The following is a 20274-nucleotide window of genomic DNA, read 5'->3' as shown; positions in this document are numbered from 1 at the left end:
GTTAAATGCAAAGATTCTGGAGTCAGACTGCCCAGGTTCATTGCTTATTTGTGTGTGATCTTGGGAAAACTTAACCCTTCTGTTTCTCAGTTTCCCCCATCTTAAAACAGATGAAAATAATAGTTGTAAGGACAAAATTTAATACGATTTAAGCATTTAGGACTGTGGCTGGCTCTATAAATGTTGCTAGCTATTCTCATTGTGATTCTAGAGGACTTTGGAGATCACTTTAAATTCTAAAATTCTATGATTCTACAATTTATGAAATATTGTGCACCAATAGAGAACCATCGTCCTTCTGAGTCTGTTTGCGTCTTTGCCTTAAATAACTCTAAAATGATTCTCAAAGTTTGTAAGCTAAGAGTGATTTTTAGTTTTTAGAAGATTAAATCCTAACAGTGAAAAGTAATTGCTTTTAATACAATTGTCCAAACTAAAAGAAGCCAGATTTGGATTTATATGGTTTCTACTGCAATGACTCAGCAGGTCATTAGGTAAGTGATAGATCTTTGAAAGTCTCTTTTTGTTACACAGGACTGTAAACTCAGTTTATTAGCTTGAAAAGTCATTAATCATTAAGTTTTTCTAAAATCTTAGTTGCAGCCCTTCTTCCAACCTACCAACCACATTCTCTCGAGTCTCTGTGCTTTCTATTCCCTCTGTCTGGAATTCTCTTCCCCCACATAGCACTCATTAGCTACCCTCGGGTGCCTGCTCAGATGTCACTTCCTCAGAAAGTCCTTCCCTGACCACCGTTTACCGCTCTCATCCATTTGTTTTACTTCATATCATCTCTTACTCTGAATTATAATCCATTAGATTATGTGTTTTTTTGAGTTTCCTATGATGTCAAGAATTTTGTTCAATGGCATATCCACAATACGTAGAAAGGTATCTAGCATTATAGCAGAAGTTCAATTAAAAGAATATTGAATGTATGAATGGTCCTCAGAGGCCCAAATGACCTATTGGTCCCTTGTAGTTCTAAATGTTTGGCTCTATGATATGAGGGCAAAAGGTAAACTGCTTTGTTATTCTTCTTTTTGGTACAGAACTAAATAAATCAAATTACAAATATGTCAATTTCAAAATGAGTGCAAACATGCAATTTTAAGGAAACTCAGTGAAGTTGTTTGAAAAATAAGTACATAAGTAAATGGTTGTATTAAAAAATAGTTAAAGAAGGAATTTACTTCAGCTAAATCAGGCTTAGTGTTGCCCGTTTTCTAGAAGCCTTAGGAAAGCAAGATGAGGTTAAGTCTTTGCCTCCCTCATTGCCGTCAGCCACCACATAAAGGGCATCTTGACATCAAGACTCTTTGACCCAAACTACAGCACAGAACAGTGGAAATATGATGTATTATGCTGAAAAAAAGCAGAGTTTTTAGAACCCAAGAAAGTCCTAGATTCGAATCCCTACCTCACTGCTATCATGTCATCCAGGGTATATTATTCACAGTCCCCTATTCCTCAATTTCTTAATATTATAAAAAGAGGGAAAATAATACCCCTTGCCATGCAGTCATTAGAATTAAATGAAATGATGTACATGAATCATCTGCGCTAAAATCGTCTCCAAAGAATGCTGTTTTCTACTCCGTCCTCTATTGTCGTGCTTTTTGCCTGCCTCCGAGCCTTCGGCCTCCAGCTTTCCTGCCTGGATTGTTGAAGCTGCTGCCTGGACTTCAATTTTCTCTAAATTGGACCTTTAGTCCACTAGCACAGTCTGTCTAACTACCACATTCACACCACCAGCCCTATCCTGTAGCTACTCAACTATCTTAGTTACCTCAGAATTAGGTTTTTCACCTTCAAATCAAGGTCTTAGGTGATTTTTAAAATACATTTGTGATTATAAATACCAAAGAGCATCTATGTGCAATGTTTCCAAACTCTTTCTAGATTGTTTCTCCTAAATGCTGAACGTGGTCAGGGATCCTTCTGACCCCTCGGAAACCCCCTTTCATTCTGTGCTCACTTCCGCTCTCTTAGTTCCAGTCTCATTGGACTTCTTTGGGTTCCTCTTAAGTCTCATAGGCACTTTGCACATGCTCTTCCCTCCATCTATACTGTTCCCCACCTGCACCCATCTTTTCTTTTCTTATGCCTATTCAACTCGCCACCTCTCAGCTTAAATGTTACTTCCTCTGAGAAACCAGCCTGACCACCCCATTTCCAAATCAGAATGCGTTTCCTTGTTAAACTCATGGCATCACGTTACTTGTTCTTATATTTTATTTTTGTTTGTACTATCATTTAATTGATTTATTATTACCAATAATTTCATTTTTCAAGCTCTTAGAGGCAGGAGTCAGGTTTAATTTTATTCACCATTGTACTCTGAGCACTTAGCACACAGCCTGGCACATAATAAATATTTGAATGAATAAATGAACAGTATGCAAAGAAATTTATTCTAACTCAAAATTAAAAATTCTTATGTACAGAATTCATTATATTTTTCTCCTTTTCCAAATGTTCATTGGTAGCCTGGTGATCCCCATATAAAATCTTGATTTCCACTGGAAAAACTAAAGGATTTGTTGACCTCTAGTCATTCATTAATTCAATCTTTCATGTTTATTACAAGCCATGTTCTATGATAGGTACTGAAGACACAACGATGAATAGTCTATGCAGCACAAATGCTACTTCTAATTATGTAAGCTTCTATTTCCTTCGACTGTTGACATATTGCGGATTTTAGATATATCACCAGAGAATACAGCTACCCAATATAGTTCTTCTTTAGAAATAAATATAGAAGGAAAAAACACTTAAGTATATAAAAGTAGTTAGTGCTGGCACTGGAAATTTGCTGGTCATTATAAGTTAACAGTTATTTAATGGACTCTACCAGCAGCTCTTCACACTGCCATCTGTCTAAGCCTCTGAGATACAGTTGGTTAATAAAACAAGGCGGTATTATTGGGTCCTACTCTTGAGCAACTACAACTCTGCCGTCTTCTTAAATGACCCCTCAGGTAATTATAAAAAAGTGTCTAAATTTCATCTGCTGGGTATTTCTATGACAATAGTCGGTTAGAAGAGATAGGAAAAGTATCACAATTTCAGAAAAAAAATTAGGATCAGGCATATCACAAAAACAACGAAAAAGAACATATAATCTAACGTGTGATTTTACTTTGCAATGTCCATGTAAGCCTTTACTAGAGTTACTAATGCCCATGGGGAGAGAGTTCTTCATTAGAATCAGAGACACTCAGCGAGCAGTAACCTGAATTTTTTGGAACCTCATTCTTTAGAAGGAGGGCTTTCTCCTGTGCTTTTGAAGTTGCCCACAAGAGTTATGTCGTTGCTTATAACCAAGGAAACCACAGGAAACTTGGTTGCTAGGAAACCACTGAATTGTCTCCATGAAGATCACCATGGTAGGCTCGGCTTGAATAGAACAGATGCTAGGAAAATAAAATGATGAAGTTACAGTTACTTTTTTTCAAGCCTAGGATGCCTCTTTAATTGCCAGTTAAATCTTTTCACCTAGGAGGAATTGCGTGTCATTTCTGAAAGGCCATTACACAGGTAGATTGGGGGCCACAACAGGATGCTGCCAGGGGCTGCAGGAAAGGGGCACTATATGTGTGAGTCTGGGCTCCAATGCCCACATTCTTCCTTTTACCAATTAATTTAGCTACCTAGGGAAGGGCTGTAGTGCCGGCTATTGTCACCTCAACTGAGGGATAGGTTATTAAAAAAAACATACACACTTGTAGTTGAATATCTTCAGACCTCTGACTTTCAACATTCTCTAGTATGCTTTATGCAGAGTTGAAGAAGTCTGTGCCTCTTTCCTAAAATTTTTAAATGTTTTTTAATTATTGATATCCTAATGTCAGTATACATATATACAAACACATATGAAAATGATTTTGTCATCTAAGGCTTTGGTGAACTTGCGGCAATTTGTTCCTCTGAGTAACTGAACTGTGATGAACTTAATATAAGAACAAAGAAGTGACTGAACTTGGTCAAGCTTCTAAATCGTCCAACACGAGTTCCCTTTTAGAAAACAAGGTGACCCAAAGTTCCCTTCAACTATCATACTTATTTTCCTATGACCTGTCCTGCCCTCCCTGGTATGTTATTGATGTATTTATAAATCTATCTAAACCTGTTTAGACTCTAAATATATTTCCAGCCTGTATCATCCTTGGAAGAAATAGGCTTTATAGCCTGACCACATCATCACAGGAAGTGATACTTCCTTTTACATGTCTCAAACCTAACCCTCGAGGTAATGCTTCTTTCTACTCTTCTAGAACTACATTCACTTTACTCACACTCTTGTCTTTCTCCAGTTCTGCTACCTCTATGTCTTTGGGCACTTTGTCCCAAAGTTGCCACCTCTTCCACAATACAAATTTTTGTTTTCCAGAATGAAGTTATGAGATGTAATTCCTATAAGCCCTTCTTCTATTTTCTGAGAGTCAAATTTGCCAGCCACGTAAATCAAGGATATATTGTATGCTTCTCCAAACGTAGATTTAGATTTTCAGCTGATATTCAAATGGATATCCATTTCAATGGATAAATTCATAAACTTTATCCTGTGGGCAATGGTCCTGTGGGACCAATGGAGAGCTTTAAGTAAGGGGATGGTATAAGCACATAATCAGATCATGACAGATAACTCTATGATGGCATAATGACAGAAGTTTTGGTGTAGGATTACACTGGAAAAAGAGAATAATTAAGAAACTGTATATTTCAGAACACACACGCAATAATAAGCTTGTCTGAGGAAAAAAGGCCAAAATATCACTAAATAGTTTACAAATATTCAAGAAGCCTATGTGATTATCTCAGATGCAGTCTTAGCAACGTGACTGGCTTAGTGTAACCTCTTTTACATTGTACCTCTGAAAAAACCTCTACACGTTTACGGACAAGATGAAAAATTCAGGGCTATTGCAAGGGAATTATTCATACAGCACTGTCTAAAGACGGTCCATTAATAAATGGCATATCTGTGAGAAGATCTAGTTGGCATGACCACCTAGTCCTGTCTTTGGCCTTACCTCATTTCCCTTCTGCAGCAACTGCTCAGATAAACATATAGATAACATGTTCAAGAAACCTGAGTACAACACAAATCTGAGAGGAATAACGACCATAAGGTATTACAAAATCAACATACTAAACACGAGTAACTGTCTATAAATATAATAACAGCTGCAATGTAGTGAATGACTACTATTTATAAGGTACTTTGTATACCTTGTCTCTAAATCTCACAGAGCTCTGGCAAATTCACTGTCATTATTCCCTTTCTAGAAATGAAGAAATTGGTGCTCAGAAAAGTTGTGTAACTTGCTTAGTTAGTGACAGAGCCATGACTTGAGCCATATCTGGTTAGCTCTTTACCAGTCAGATTGGCTAGTTTGTGCGTTGAGAATAAGAAACTCAGTGGCTGACTGCAGGAAATGTTACTACCCACTCACACTGCCTGTCTAAGCAGGTCAGATGGGGACTCTGCTCACTATAGTCACCCAGGAACCCCGGCTGATGAGGGCTCCTACGTCCAAGGCTGCAGAGGCAGAAAAAAGGGGTGTGGTGATTCGCAAACTAACTCTTAAAGCTTCTTCCTAGAAATGACTTGGTCCATCTACTCACATTTAAGAGCTAAAACTAGTCACATAGCTAAATCTATCTTACAGGGGGCGACACATGCAATCCTACTGCTCCAGGCAGAGGAGGAGAACTGGAACGTTTGTGAAAAACCTCAGTGTTACCACGCCCGTAAGCCCAAGGTCTCTCCACTTCACCTTGTTGAATACTCAATAGGATGACATTGTAAAAAGATAAATGGACGGCCTCCATTTCATTTCAGGTGAAAAAATATGGAAACACAAGTACAGCACAGAGGAGATCTGACACAGCAGCAGCAGATGTGAAAGTACTTCAGACTCACTAGAGTAGAACCTTTAAAAGAGCCATCTGTGCAATAAAGCTGCATGAATAGGTTTATTAATAGCATTATAAAGTCATGATTCAGGCAGGCCAATAATAAGTCCTCACTTTTTCAAATCCATATCTCCTGTCAAAACCTTCTTGTTGAGCTCCAGGCCTCTTCATCTAACTCAATACGTACCAGACATCTCCACTTGGATATCCAGAGGTACGCAGAACTCATCACCCCAAAAGTGAACTTACTGACTTCTCGTCTTTAAAATATAACTAAGGAACCTCCTCACACAAGCCTGATCTGTATTGACACAGGACCAACCAGCCAACGCCCCAAGTTAGAGACCTCAGGCTCATTGTGCTCTCTCCTTCTCCTCTGCTTCAAACGGCTCGCCACCACGTTCATTTGGTCTTTGCTCAGCAACGTCTCTCCATCCCAAGGGCCTCAGCCCGAGCTGTAGTTCCTCTCAGCTGTCTTCAGAACTATTGCCATAGCCTCTTAACTGATCTCCCTGCCTCCAGCCTGGCCTTCTCCAAATCATTTTGCAGTCTTCTGCCAGAGTAATCTTTCCAAGATGCTTCTTAAAATACGGTCTCCCTACTTAAAATTGACTGGCCTTCCAGCACTCATAGGATAAAGTTCAAGCCCAACTATGTGGAACATAAGGCCCTTTACAATTTGGATCTTATATTTCTGGCTTCGTCTTCTGCCCTTTCACACCCACTTCATAGGCATGAAGCTACCAGCTATTATCTGTACATACTGACCACTTGGCTCTTCCAAGACTCTGTGCCCAGTATGTGCAGGCCTCTCTCCCTGGCATGAGCATCTTTCCCTTCACAGTCTCGTGAATTTCCATTCAATTTTGTAAGATCCAACTCAAATACCACTTTTCTCAATTACACCTCTCTTCAAACACCTGTATTATTATCCTTATCACACTGTATTGGAATTATTTCTTTGCAAGTCCATCTCCTCTAGTAGACTACATGCTACGGTAGGAATTAATTGTCCTAGAACACTGGCCCTAAAGTTTTGAAAGAATCAGGATGGAGATGAGCTGGAGAATGAAATGCTAATTGGATAAATTAATGGCAAGGTTTGCAAAATGCAACACTGTGTTAAAATCTTCAGAAACTATGTTAGTTGTGACAATTTCACCAGCAAAATAAAAAATAAAATGTGATTATTAACAGTATTAATAAGTAAAATCCTATTGGCCTGATCACTAATTAGAATTCCCTAACGATTAGTGAGATAAGAAAATAAACTTCAGAGTGTGGGATATCAGGAAGGACAAGAATGGTTCTGAAAGCAGATCCTAGTGAACCGCTGGCCCTGGTCAGGTGACTCCAAACTCAGCTGATCCTTTACTATCTACTGCGTCTGCCAACCTCTTTACGAACATCTCAGGTAGCAGAGGGACAAACTACTAACACACCTGACTGCATGCTCTTTGAGGAATTTTAAATTAGCACAAAGGGAGGTGTTTCCCTTGAGAACTATTCTGGCATTTTATAACCACATATTGCAACTGGTACATGAGAGCAAAGCAACATGCTTTTAATAAAACTCCCCATAAACGTGGGAGAGCTGTGCTTCATTACCCTGGTGATAATTCTGCTTTTTTCCCTTCAGAGTAGAGAGGCATTGAACCCCACGGAGCTGGTAAAACAGGCTCGACAAACCCCTGTAGCGAGAGCAGCATTAGCAGTGGGATTGCATGGATTTCCTTTGCAAAAGCCTGGGTAACATCTCATTGAAGTTGCCTGATTGCTTTGGTTCAAAGCTTTTCCCCAATTCCTTTCTTTCTCTATTTAAAATCACGTCAACAAACAAATGGAACAATAACACAACAAGCAGCAGCGTGGGTTGAGCACCTCATCACCAACGACAGCTGCACACACCTGCAGTCAAAACACCTATTTTCGAGGCTAACGCAAACAGGCTTGTCATGATTGCCTATGACCCGTCAAGACCCAGGGCAACGTGCCCTGCATGCCCTGGATCTTTGTGCTGATGCTGGTGAAACACATCCAGAGTCCAGGAGAAGTTTCTGGAATCAGAGTGCCCAGCCAGTCTTCTTATTATGGCAACCTATCGTTCCGTTTTCATCTGCTTCTAAGTTACTATTTCCCTAGCTGCACGTAGAACCACCCTAGATTTCCCTTCTCCCAAAATGAAACTTCTCAGATGCTCTTAGAGCTGCCTCCCATGAAGGTAAATGGCAGGATGTGCTGCTGGCTCAGATTTAAAACTTCCCCATTCATCAAATTTGTACCTTCGCCCATTATTAAGAGGACTTCTAAATTTCCCTGTCTGTACTTCTCTCATAAAAATCTCTTTTTTAATTCAAGGACTTGTTCCCAACCCACTTCATCATTCTATGTTTCATAAAAAATTTAGTGGTATCTAATCCTTTAAGTCCCCCTAGAATTGTTCTGTGTCTAATGTCAGCTCCAAGTCAGCCTAAGAGCAGACACTTATACCTGAAACCTGCAGGTTCTACCTGACTTGGTCCCTAATTCAGTGGTTCTCAAATTTTAGTCTACATGACAATCACTGGGGAGTTTGTAAAACACTCAGCTGCCGGAGACCTAAGCCAAACATACTCAGTAGGTCCTGGATGGACCTGGACGGGGCAGAGGGGAGTGCATGCTGCCAAGCACCTCCAGGTGATTCTGTCCCATACACTGAGAACTACTGATGAGCCAGTGAGAACAAAGCCCAGGCAGAGGTATATTTTCAGCCTCATCCTCACTAATCCTAACATTTGATGTATCCTGACTGAGCGAATCAGCACCTCCAGAAATCCATCAAGTAATCCCACATCCTCCACCATTCCTGCCCTAACTCTACGCATGTGGTGGTGTTAGCCTTGGTTTCTTGATTAGTACTTCCGTTTCCAGCCAAAACAAGAACTGTGCCTAGAATCTCAGCCCAGTTTGCCGGGGCCTTGACACTCCACCTAGTTCCCAACAGGAGAATCCCCTCCAGTTAAGCCCCAGTAACAGCCTGAATTTCTACCCAAACCCAGACAGAGCCCCCAGGAGAATGAAGAGACCACAAAATACCTACAAAAACTAAAAACAGACGAGATCTACCATACTACCCTCCGGATGCATGCTATGCTCTAACTTCTATAACTGAGCCTACAGATGTCTAGAGTGCTCATCTGGGGTAGGCCCTCAGCCCTTCTACTGCATGAATTTGTTGGGGTCGAAAACACATTTGCCCTGCTCCCCACCTGAGGAACTGCTCTTACTGTATTTCACTTTGTTGCTATGATGTCATTGGCTAGACTCAGGGTCATTATAAGACAGATTCCTATGAAACTCTCTATTGTAACTACTGTAATGATGTTGGCAAGGATGTTGTTCACTAATTTACCCAATTTCCTCTTAACAAAAACCCTTGGGGAGAAATTCCTGTCTGGTCTTGATACCAAAAATAGATTTACTGTGCATGAGCAATTGATTTGTCTTTTATCTCATGGACACTAAATTTTATAAGAGAGAAGGCTTCTGTTTTGGCTTTGACTGCTAAGAAGCAGGTCCAATCGCTAGTATTATGCTGCATGTTTTAAGTCACACTTCCAGCAACATCGTCCCCACTTTTATTTTTCTACTTTCTTTCATCCCAATATTCTCTTGTTATATTTCTCAGATCTCTTGTAAGCTGTTTTAATTTTTTAAAAATTGAGTTAAGATTTGCTCTTGACTCCATCCTGTCCTGCCCATCTGGACCTAAGATAACAAGATAAGTCAAAAGCTAAGGATGACAAACGATCCTATCAACAGGCATGTATTACATACCCACCTGATGCTCAGAAAAACTGCAACTCATCTGAGGGATTATGAAGTAACACAGAGCGCTAACCTTAAGGTACCTAGAGTACAGCTGGGAGAGGAGACTAGCACATGTAGAACACTAGAACACAATGAAGGGTAAAGGTTAGGAACAAGACGGTATTGAGGATTAATACTGCAGGAGTTCGAAGATGAAGGAAATCAACGAAGGCAGGAAGAATTACACATTTTCCAAAAGATATAGGACTTGAACTAGCTCTCTCATCATGGAGAGAATTTAAGGTTTTAGATAGAATGAGAATAAAGACATTCTGGACTAAATGAAGTATTGAGTATAGCATGTATAGTATAGTAGGGCATACAGCCTGGAGTAGAGGCACTGTGAAAAGAAAAGAAAGTTGAGGTGAGATAGACGTGAGTTTGGATCCTGGCTTGACATAGGCAAATTCCTTGACCTGATTCCTTAACCCCTCAGAATCCTTTCTACATTTGTAAATCAGGATAATGATGTCTATAAAGCATCTCGCTTTCATAAAAATTACAGATAAACTGTGTAAAACAGCTATACAATATCCAGCACATCTTAAGCACCCAAAAGTTAGCCATTTCTATGACAATAGTGATAAGTGTGGAGGTAGGATTTAGTGTCTCCAGAGTGCAGATTCCATCCTCCAACCACAGCTGCTACACCCTGAGAAGTGGACAACATGATTACATAGAGCTGAGGACAAATGGTGGGTGGTCCGCTAAGTTAGCAGAGAACTTTGGACTTGAAAGAGGAGGAACAAATGAGCTATTTAGAGTCACTGAACAGGGCAGTGACGTGATGAAAGCAGTGTTTAGAGAAGATTAATGTGGTCCTGGAGTAAGAGAATGAAGGAGAAAATACTACAGGCGTGGATACTAACTAGAAGGCTGTTGTGGTGACAGGCACAAAGTGACAAAGGACAGAAGGAGGGAGGTGGCAGAGGACTGCAAAGGGTAGCTTCGAAACACTTTAAATAAAATATTTCTTTACTTTCTTTAGAGAGGATTTTGTGACTGATGATACAGGGAGATGAAGGAGTCAAAGGTCAAGTCTAATCACAGTAATTGTTCTCCTAACTGCCTCTTGTTCAGTCTTTATCTCACACTAGATTCTGAATCACCTTATGGGAAATTAGCATTTCTGTCTCATTCACCAGTGCCTAGCATAGTATTTCAAGCACAGAAGACACTCGTAATATTTTAAAACACATTTCATTAATGAATAATGAATTAAATGAATTTTATTCATGCAAAATAAATTGAATGAATAAATAACATTAATGACTGCCACATATAATAATAGTGAACATTCACTGAGCACTTTCTATTGAGCATTTTGTAAGACTTTACATGAATTACTTTATTTCAAGCCTAACAAAATTCCTGTACAGTAGATCCTGTTCTTGTCTCCATTTAAAATGAGACACAGCAAGCTGAGGCAATTGAGCCAGGATTGCTTCACTAGAAAAGGACAGAGCCAGGATTCACATCCATGCCTTCTGATGCCAAAGCCTATGCACTTACGCAAGAAAGTGGGAATGGGCCTTGGAAAAAGAGAAAGTCCTGTCCAAAGAAAAACAGAGGCTATGGAAACCAGTTAACTTTTACACACCTTTCACGTCATCAACACTTACTCGTCGTGTCAATTCCACAGGTAGATATTCACTCAGGTTTAAGTTGATCTCCAGCTCTGGGTAAGCAAGGTGCCAGAGAGAAAAAAGGAGGTTCCTTGTTCTCAAGGACAGGACAACTGAGTAGAGTAGACGTGAAAAGTCAAGTAAGCATAAAAGACGACAGTACAGACAGACCGCAAAGCCGGCTTGATGGAGTGGCAGGGAGGGCGCGGTTAACCGATGTGAGCAGTGGGCGGTGGGAGTGAACGCTCTCATGTTCCCTTGTTCCAGTGCTCCTCTGATTTTATTTTCTTACTTCTTTCTGCATATACCCTTCCACTTCTACTTCTCTGTTATGAGGCTGAATAACATGCGTTGGTCCATTTCAAGGGTACTTGACAAAAGGCCCCCTTCCCCATCAGGCATCTGATGACACTTTAGAAGAGACAACTTGTGCAGTGAGCCCGTGCCATTTCAGCAGGTAAAATGGTGTTTTTGCAGAGTAGTTGCAGCTACACACACACACACACACACACTGCCCAATTCTCTTCCATGTAGAATGTTTCTGTAGTAAAGAATTTTGATTGAATAAAGTCCTCAGTTACTGCAGTTACTCTCAGTTACCACATTAGAACTAGTTCCATGAAGTATTTTAGAGACTTCTGCGCCGTAAGAAGAGCCATCATAGACCAAATGTACACGGAGGAAACAGCTACAGAGATGAATCTAAGACAATGAACATTACCCAGTTTCCCAGGGAGTCCCCAACCCCCCTAATAAAGACATTTCACAATGGGAATATTTAAAAATAGGTACTATATGATCTTCTGCCACCTTAATGAAGGTATGCTAAATATGTAATTTTCTTTAGATCACAGATTTGGTTGCACCTTAGAATCAAATAGAGAGTTTTTCAAACTATCAGTTCCCTAGGCCCCACCCCACATGAATTAAATTAGAATCTCTGAAGTTTGGGCCAAGAATATCAGACTCCCTTTTTCAAATGCCTCAGATGATTATAATGTGAAACCAGGATTGAGAACCATTACTTTAGACCATGACTCAGAGGCATTTTTATTAATATCAGTTATTTCTGCATGCACTATCCAAAGCTAGAGAAACTAACGGAGAAGAAGAATTGATGGGACTCTGTTTGTTGTTAGTGCCGACAAGTGGATTTCAACTCCTAGTTAAATAATGCCTGTCTTTTTGCACCATCCTCTCACCTTCCGGTGCTGTATCAGACAATGCTCCACTGCTCTTTGTTGGGTTTTCATGGCCAGTTTTTTCAGAAGTGGGTGGGTAGGTCCTTCTTCCTAGTCCATCTTAGTCTGGAAGCTCTGCTGAAACCTGTCCGCCATGGGTGACTCTGCTGGTATTTGAAATACTGGTGGCATAGCTTTCAGCATCACAGCAACACGCAGCTGCCATAGTATGACAACCGACAGACAGGTGGTGTGGTTCGAGCAGTGTGATTTGCTGACTGGGACACAAACCTGGGGCTGGGGCAGTGAGAGCACTGGATCTTAACAACTAGACTCCCAGGGCTGGCTGATGGGACTCTAGGCTGATGATTTAGCTTGACCAAACTCTTGTTCTCTGACAGCGAATACTGACACCCTAGTATTACTGAGTCCTCACTATGTGTCAGGTACATTTCTCCAGTGATACTTCTCCATACAGGCTACTTCGTTTCTGCTGAACAGGATAGCTTTTTAATATGTCACCAGTCACCTAGAGCACTTTACAACATCAACTGATGAAATACAGTACATCCAACCCTCAGGTCTTCCGCTCACCACATTTGTGCCTATTCTGGTTAGCTTATTTAATTCTCACAATAATGAGTGGGTACTATATTATTATTATCTTTTGGTGGCAATATGACATGGTGATCAATATCATGGGTCACGGGCTCTGGACTTTCAAGTCCTTGGATGCAAAGCCTATCATTATCACTTATCTACCCTAATCTACCCTAGAAGGTTATTTAACTTTTTTATGCCTCAGTCTTCTCATGTATAAAATGGGTTTATTAATAATACTTGGCTCAAGCAGTTGTAGGGGTAATTAAATGAGATGATTATGTTAAGTTCCTAGAATACCAAGCAAGCATTTGATAAGTACTAGCTACAATTGTTATGCCCATTTTGCAGGTGATAAAAGTTGAGCTTTAAGAAGTTAAATAACTCTCCTAAGGTAGAGCTTAAAAGTGATACAATAAGTTTATAAGTGACACAACCACAGTGTTTGGACTCCAGACCCCAGTTCCTTGGTCACTATAGTGTAATCTATCCTGTAAATTTTTTAAAGATAATTTCTAATCTTCATACAATACTGCAATAATAATAATAATAATCCTTTCTAGAACACTTAGCTTGTGCCAGGCATTATATATAATGTTTAGGTACTTTACATAGCTTAACTTATTCAATGCTCACAACTCTGTGAAGTAGGTATATTGTTATCCCCTGTTTACAGATTAGGAGTCTAAGGAATTGTGATAAGTAATTTACTAGAGGTGCATAGATAGTAAGTGGCAAGACCAAGCTTCTTAACTAATACTCTACAGACAGACAGGTTTCATCAACCCCCTTTTATCAGCGAGGAAACTGATACTCAGAGAGGTGACAAATTCAAGGTCAAGCAGCAAGTGAGTAGAAATGCAACAAATCTTTCCAACTCTTCCACCAGAGCCTGGACACGTTCCGCTAGTCCACGTTGCTAGCAAGTTCTCTGCCAAAAAGTGAAGTTTCCTTTAGAGTCACCAATAATATAGAACTGCTAATTCCACAAATAGAATTTTCTTTATTCCTGAATTATCTATTATATACCCTTTATTCTACTTTGGAAATTAGTACACATAGATGATGATTAGAATATATATTTTAATGAGATTTTTTTTAAAAACATGACTTTAAAGAGATTTAGTTTAGATTAATGTTTTCTAAACTGAATTTTCTTGAAATTTGATGAGGAAAGAATAGTTGGGATATAGAATATCGGCTCTGTAGGATTCTCAGACAAAGCCTGGTGGGACTTAACACCCAAGTGAAGTGGATCCAGCACCAAAGTTCTTGAATGAGATTGAGAGTGTTGATATGCTGGATGCAAATGAATCTCAATCTATGCCAATGTTAGAAGCATTACCCCTTGAAGACTGAACAGCAACTGTTATGAAGAGAAACAAGAAATAATAGATTAAAATTGAATTTCCTCACATGGGGGAAAAGACCATGGAGAAAGCTCTGCAGGATATTCAATAGCAATGAGTCAGGGAGATCATAGTGAAAAAGAGAAGATTCAGAAGGTCTGCACTAAGAACCAAATGTAATATGGGAGGACTCTCTCTCATTAAACGTCTACAACATCCTGATAAGGTCTAAGAAAGCCAAAGAGAATCTGCCTGCAACACACAGTGACTGCCTTGATGTTGCCTCTAAGATGAGGCTTCTCTGTTAGCACCTGGGGGCATTTTGGTGAAGAAATCTCCCCCCTTTGTTTTCCATGCTTCCCATCATAGGTTAGACTTCCTATCATATTTATTATGAATTCAGGCTATCTCAGCAATAACATCCAAGCACAAAAATCTTTGCAAATGTTTTCAATGATTATATTTTGAATTTTACGCATGCAATCAAGCCTCCTATTTTTCCTTTCTTCCCAATCCTGTAATCCTAATTATAGATCAGTATCTTTTCACTTGCTAAAAAGGTAACTATATTCTTTAACTGGTTGATCTTGTCAAAGTAATTATTTAAGTTCATCTTATTTATTCAGTTTTTGACAACTTACATTCCAGACATGATCTATTGGTAGTATCATGACGTTTGGGGGGCTTGGTTAGTAACACTTTGACACAATTTTCCTGTGTGAACTGGAATAAGTTTCTCATTCAGGAAAAGAAAGTACAATGGCATAGGAGCATGGACACGTAATAGCCTGGCCAAGTGCTCCCGTAACTCTCAGAGACATGCCACTGAAACAAAATCCTATAGAGCAACTCTTTTAATATTGCTAGGCTGGGCCTCTCTTATACAGTTAGGGACCTAGGATTTTACAGGACACATATTGTAAAAACATCTGGGGACAAAATGGGCCCTTGTTGGAACAAAAGAATTGCTCAAGTTGAAAATTAATAAACACAAAAATGTAGCAGGTCATTTAAACTGTGCAAAGAGTATTAAAATTTTCTTTAAAAATTTGTTAGTCTATTTTTTATGTTTAGTTTTATTTCTTCAAAGAAAGGTTTCTACCTTATAATTGGAAAGACTACTTCAAAATTTAATAAATTTTATTTTTAATAGAGTTCACACATACTTCATTTAATATTCTCATTCTCAATTCTGCCTCAGAGCTCTTAATGGTATTTCGTTGTATTATACAAAATATCTTTTCCTCCTCAACATTTAGCATCTTCAAACACTATCAAAGACTCATTAACTCTCTCTTTAGTTTCTGCTCAGTCAAGCTGTGTGTAACTAGCTCCTTTAATCTTCTCTCTAAGTAATTCTCTCCATTCTCCTAATCAGTTTGTGGTGCATTCTCTGAAGTTTCTTGAATTTGCTGGCGTTGGTTGAGCTGCGTTACATGTGGCTTTACAAGTGTACTACAAAAACAATGTACACTGGATTAACCACCCTGCAGAATACCCACGGGGAATTTAAAGCACCAGCAGGTTTACATGACATATTTCACAGGTAACATGCGGGCTACCAGGACTATAACACAACAAGCCCCCTAAGTCCCCAACAAGGGCATCTGTGCAACCGTGACTCAGTCAGCAGGACAGAAATACCTATTCAGGCCCCAGAGTCCACCAAGAAAGCCTTAAATGGAATTGGGAGAGACCAAGGGAAAAGGACGGAGACAGAAGCAGAGAGATACAGACAACTCAGACACAATGAGAGGGAATGCTCAGAGCACACATTTTAATTTTTAATTCTGTTTAAAGTCAATAAACATGCACTATATGAGAAAAATGTGTAGGCTATCTGGTTGCAAAATTCATCACATTTTAGATCACCAGGTCCATCTGATCTGAATGTATCTGACGTCAAGCTCCTAGGAGACAGGAAATGAGTCTAACCTAAGTACCTAGTAGAGACTCTAAAACCACAACCATTTCTTGAATGAACACATGAATTTATGATGGGTGGTTATGTTGAGTTTCTTTCCTTCCCTTACTGCCCCTCCTCCTCCCCAAAGCTATAAGTGACCCACACTTCAAAAGAACAGGAATGTTCCTTGATCAAAATTACAAAGTGGTTTTACCCACCTGATTGAACCCCTCATGTATTATGTGATTTGCATACGAGGCCCTGTGCTAGGCTGTGGTGCAGAAAAGAAAGATAACACAGATCTAAAATCTATGATAAAACTTAAAATACAATTTAATATAATGACAGGGAAAAAATGTCACAATTTTGTATAAAATGAATTGCCCCATAAACAACAAAGAAGGTCAGAGAAGGGAAAGATAACTGATTTTGACTGGGTTCCAGGGACCAAGTAGATGCTGCGTAGGTGGAGAGGGGGAAGGGGAAGGAATATTCAGGGAAATGGGCAGTACAGCATGCTGGTTAAGGAAAGAAGCTTTAAGCCAGGTAGACAGCAGTCCGAATCCCAGTTCTGCAGTTTGCTACTCATGTAACCTTAGACAATTTACTCAATCTACTACTCAATTTCCTCTTTGGTAAAATGGGCATAATAGCAATAACCAACTGTGCTGAACGCTCACTGCGTGCCAAGCAAAATATAAATGCTTTCTATGAATTAACTCATTTAATCCTCACAGAACTCAGGAGCTAGACAGCATTGAGAGAGAGAATTCTTATATATTGCTTAGAACAGTATAGAGCAAATGGTAAACATTGGAACAGGTTAGGCATGACTACCATTACCTCATTATCATCATTTAAAGATAATTACAATGAGCTACATAGAGGTATGTTATTTGATCAAGATCACACAAACCATAACTGGCAGAGGCAGGATTTGAATCAGAAAGGCTATTTCTAGAGACCAAGCAACTAACTTCCTCACAGTGTGGCCTTTATTAATAAACTAACAGCTATGGCATGTGCCTGACACTGTGTCAAGCACATGGAGAACCTTAAATATTAGTGATTGTTCTTACTACTGCAGAGCGGACAAGAATTACAGTCAGAGACAGATACAAATCATTCATTTGCTTCACCAAAATCTAGAGAATATCTACATATACTTGGCACTGGACTCAGTCCTGGGGTCATAAAAGTAAATAAAGCACGGTCACTGCCCACAATTGCTTACAATATATAAAGGAAGTCAGACCCATAAATAACTGCAGGACTCTGAGACGTGCTCTAGGGAAATGATGATAAGGAAATTACACCTGTCTCATTGAATTATCATGAGAATTCAATTAAGTTGACATGTGTCAAATGCTTAGACTAGTACCTGGAGCAGAGTACGTAGTATAAATGCATTAGCTATTATTGACTTTATTGCTATGATAATGCTCTGAGTGGTGGTATACTCATAAAGAAAAAGAGGGCAGAAGAAGTAAACTGATGGCCTGTTAGCCAAATCCAACTTCCAGTCTTATGTTGCTTGGTCCACACAGTGTTTGGGTTTTTTTTTTTTTTTATGTGAATGAGTTGCCAACATTTAAAAATTAGAAGATCACATAAAAATCCAGATTTCAATTGTCTCCTGAAAACTCAAAATCTGAAAGCACACTTCTTGGCAAACATTAGCAAGAGGCAAGGTCTAACCAGCTCAGAAGACCTGATATCCTCATCCCTTCATGAGTGTAGAGACCAACCCAGAAGCAGCAGACCCAGGGCCCTGACCACACAACTCCTTGTAAAAAGAGAATGATATGGGAGCCAGCCTGAGGACATGTAGAAATCCCCCTCAAGATCCACACCTTTCCTAAAAATGTATTTACAAGATTATAATTTTGGTCACTATTATGAATGGATTTTTCCCCCATTTTTATGTCTAAGTGGATATTGCTAAATCTCTAAAGAGGTGGGAATAAAGGTACTGACAACCTTTCCTAATCCCACAAACTGTAGGCAAACCAGAGAATAAGAACCTGGAAGTCTCACTTAAAAAAGAAAAAGAGAGTTCCTCAGTAAGTTAAACAAAGAATGATCATATGACCCAGAAATTCTACTTCTAGGTATATACACAATCAATTGAAAAAAGTTTAAATGAAAACTTGTACAAAAATGTTCATAGCATAAGTATTCACAATAAGCAAAAGGTGGAAACAACTCAAATATCCACCAACTGATGAATGGCTAGACAAAATATGGTATAAAAAGAAATGCAGTATTGACACATCTACAACATGGACGAACCTTGAAAACATTATGCTGAGTGAAAGAAGCCAAACATAAAAGGCCACATACTGTGTGATCCCATTTATATGAAATACCCAGAATAGGCAAATTCATAGAGACAGAAATAGAAAGCAGGTTAGTGGTAGCCAGGGGCTGGAGGAGGGGAAATGAGGAGTGATTTGTTTAATGGATGTGGGATTTCCTTGCCATGAAAATGTTCTGGAACTAGATAGTGGTGATGATTGAAAAACACTGTAAATGTACTAAATGCCACTGAATTTTATACTTTAAAGTGGTTAAAATGGTAAATATTATGTGTATTTTACCACAAAAAAAAGGCATTGTTCACAGGACTGAAGTTCTCCAAGTGCGGGGGATTTGTTCTCTTTTGTCAAAGTATCTTTGTTCAATAAGCTTCTCTTAAATAAATGGATGGCTTAATCAGCACTATATGAATGAGTATCAAATAATTATTGAGTGAAAGAAAGCATAACCTGATTATTCCTCGCCAAAGGTAGATGTCATTGACACTAACAATATTTTCTGACCAAGACAACATTTGGATGTGTTTGTCGTTATAAATGTACAAATTAATTCATTAAACCAGAGGCCTTCCAACCCCTCTTCCGAGGACATAACAATAAACAATCACAGCTCCAGAACCATTCCTGACACAGGCAGTGAGTCTGAAACGGGCAGAGATACCTGCCTAAAATGTAGGTGCTGTTTGTCTCTGCTCTACTTACAGAGCCCACTAAATAAAAGCAATGTCTGAGGGGCTCCCAGCCTTGATGCTCCCGAAGCCCACTCCGCTCTGCAGTACAGCCCTCTCTAGAGTTCAAGATAGCTCTCTTGTACCCTCTTTTCTATATTAAATATTCCTGTCTCTCAATTCTTTCCTTCTATGCTATGGTTTCCATACCATTCAGCAACCTGCACACCCTCCCTGGGATGCTCTCTAGTTTATTAACGTCCTAAAGACAGCATCAAAAAGTAGGCCAGTGTTCCAAATGTGGTCCATGAAGGGGCCAGAGAATGATTTCCAGATTTCTGGAGACTGAAATTCTATTGATACAGTTTAAATTTATATTTACTTTGGGGAGAACCATCTTATCTGGTCTCTTATTGGGTTTTTTGCCAACTGAAACTTGGAGGTGGTTGTAAATTTTTTTTTTCCAAAAAGCATAAGGAGACATAGTCACATCGCTGTATCGCAAAGAAGGGACACGCGGTAGGAGTGGGGAGAGTGGGTCTGGAGAGGCTGGAGAATGATAATGATATGAGCTAGTTATGTGGACCCGGGATCCTAAGATTTGTACCACTGAGTTTCCATCTCTTCAATAATCATGCATGTCATAAAGCACTGGATATAGTATTGAGACTTTACTGTCCAGGCACTGTTCTAAAACTTTTGCCAACACTGCCTCACTGAATTCTTACCATAATGCCATGAAATAGGTCTGGAGAAACAAAGTCGCTGCCCAAGATGACGCAGACAGTTTGTTTCAAAGCCCTGATTCAAACCCAGGTCTACCTGACCCCACAGGTCTTGCTCTTAATTACAA

The 20274-nt window shown here is 39.4% G+C and overlaps 1 protein-coding gene across 1 annotated transcript in view; it reads right to left on the bottom strand.

Annotated features, from left to right (window-relative positions):
- PDE4B (phosphodiesterase 4B) overlaps positions 1 to 20274 on the bottom strand; it is a 329084-nt gene that overhangs the window by 240042 nt on the left and 68768 nt on the right. The window lies entirely within an intron of this gene.

Source organism: Diceros bicornis, chromosome 4 (genome assembly GCF_020826845.1).
Source record: "Diceros bicornis minor isolate mBicDic1 chromosome 4, mDicBic1.mat.cur, whole genome shotgun sequence".
Classification (NCBI taxonomy): Eukaryota; Metazoa; Chordata; class Mammalia; order Perissodactyla; family Rhinocerotidae; genus Diceros; species Diceros bicornis.
The sequence above is the reverse complement of the archived record's forward strand: the minus strand, read 5'-3'. Positions and strand labels throughout refer to the sequence as shown.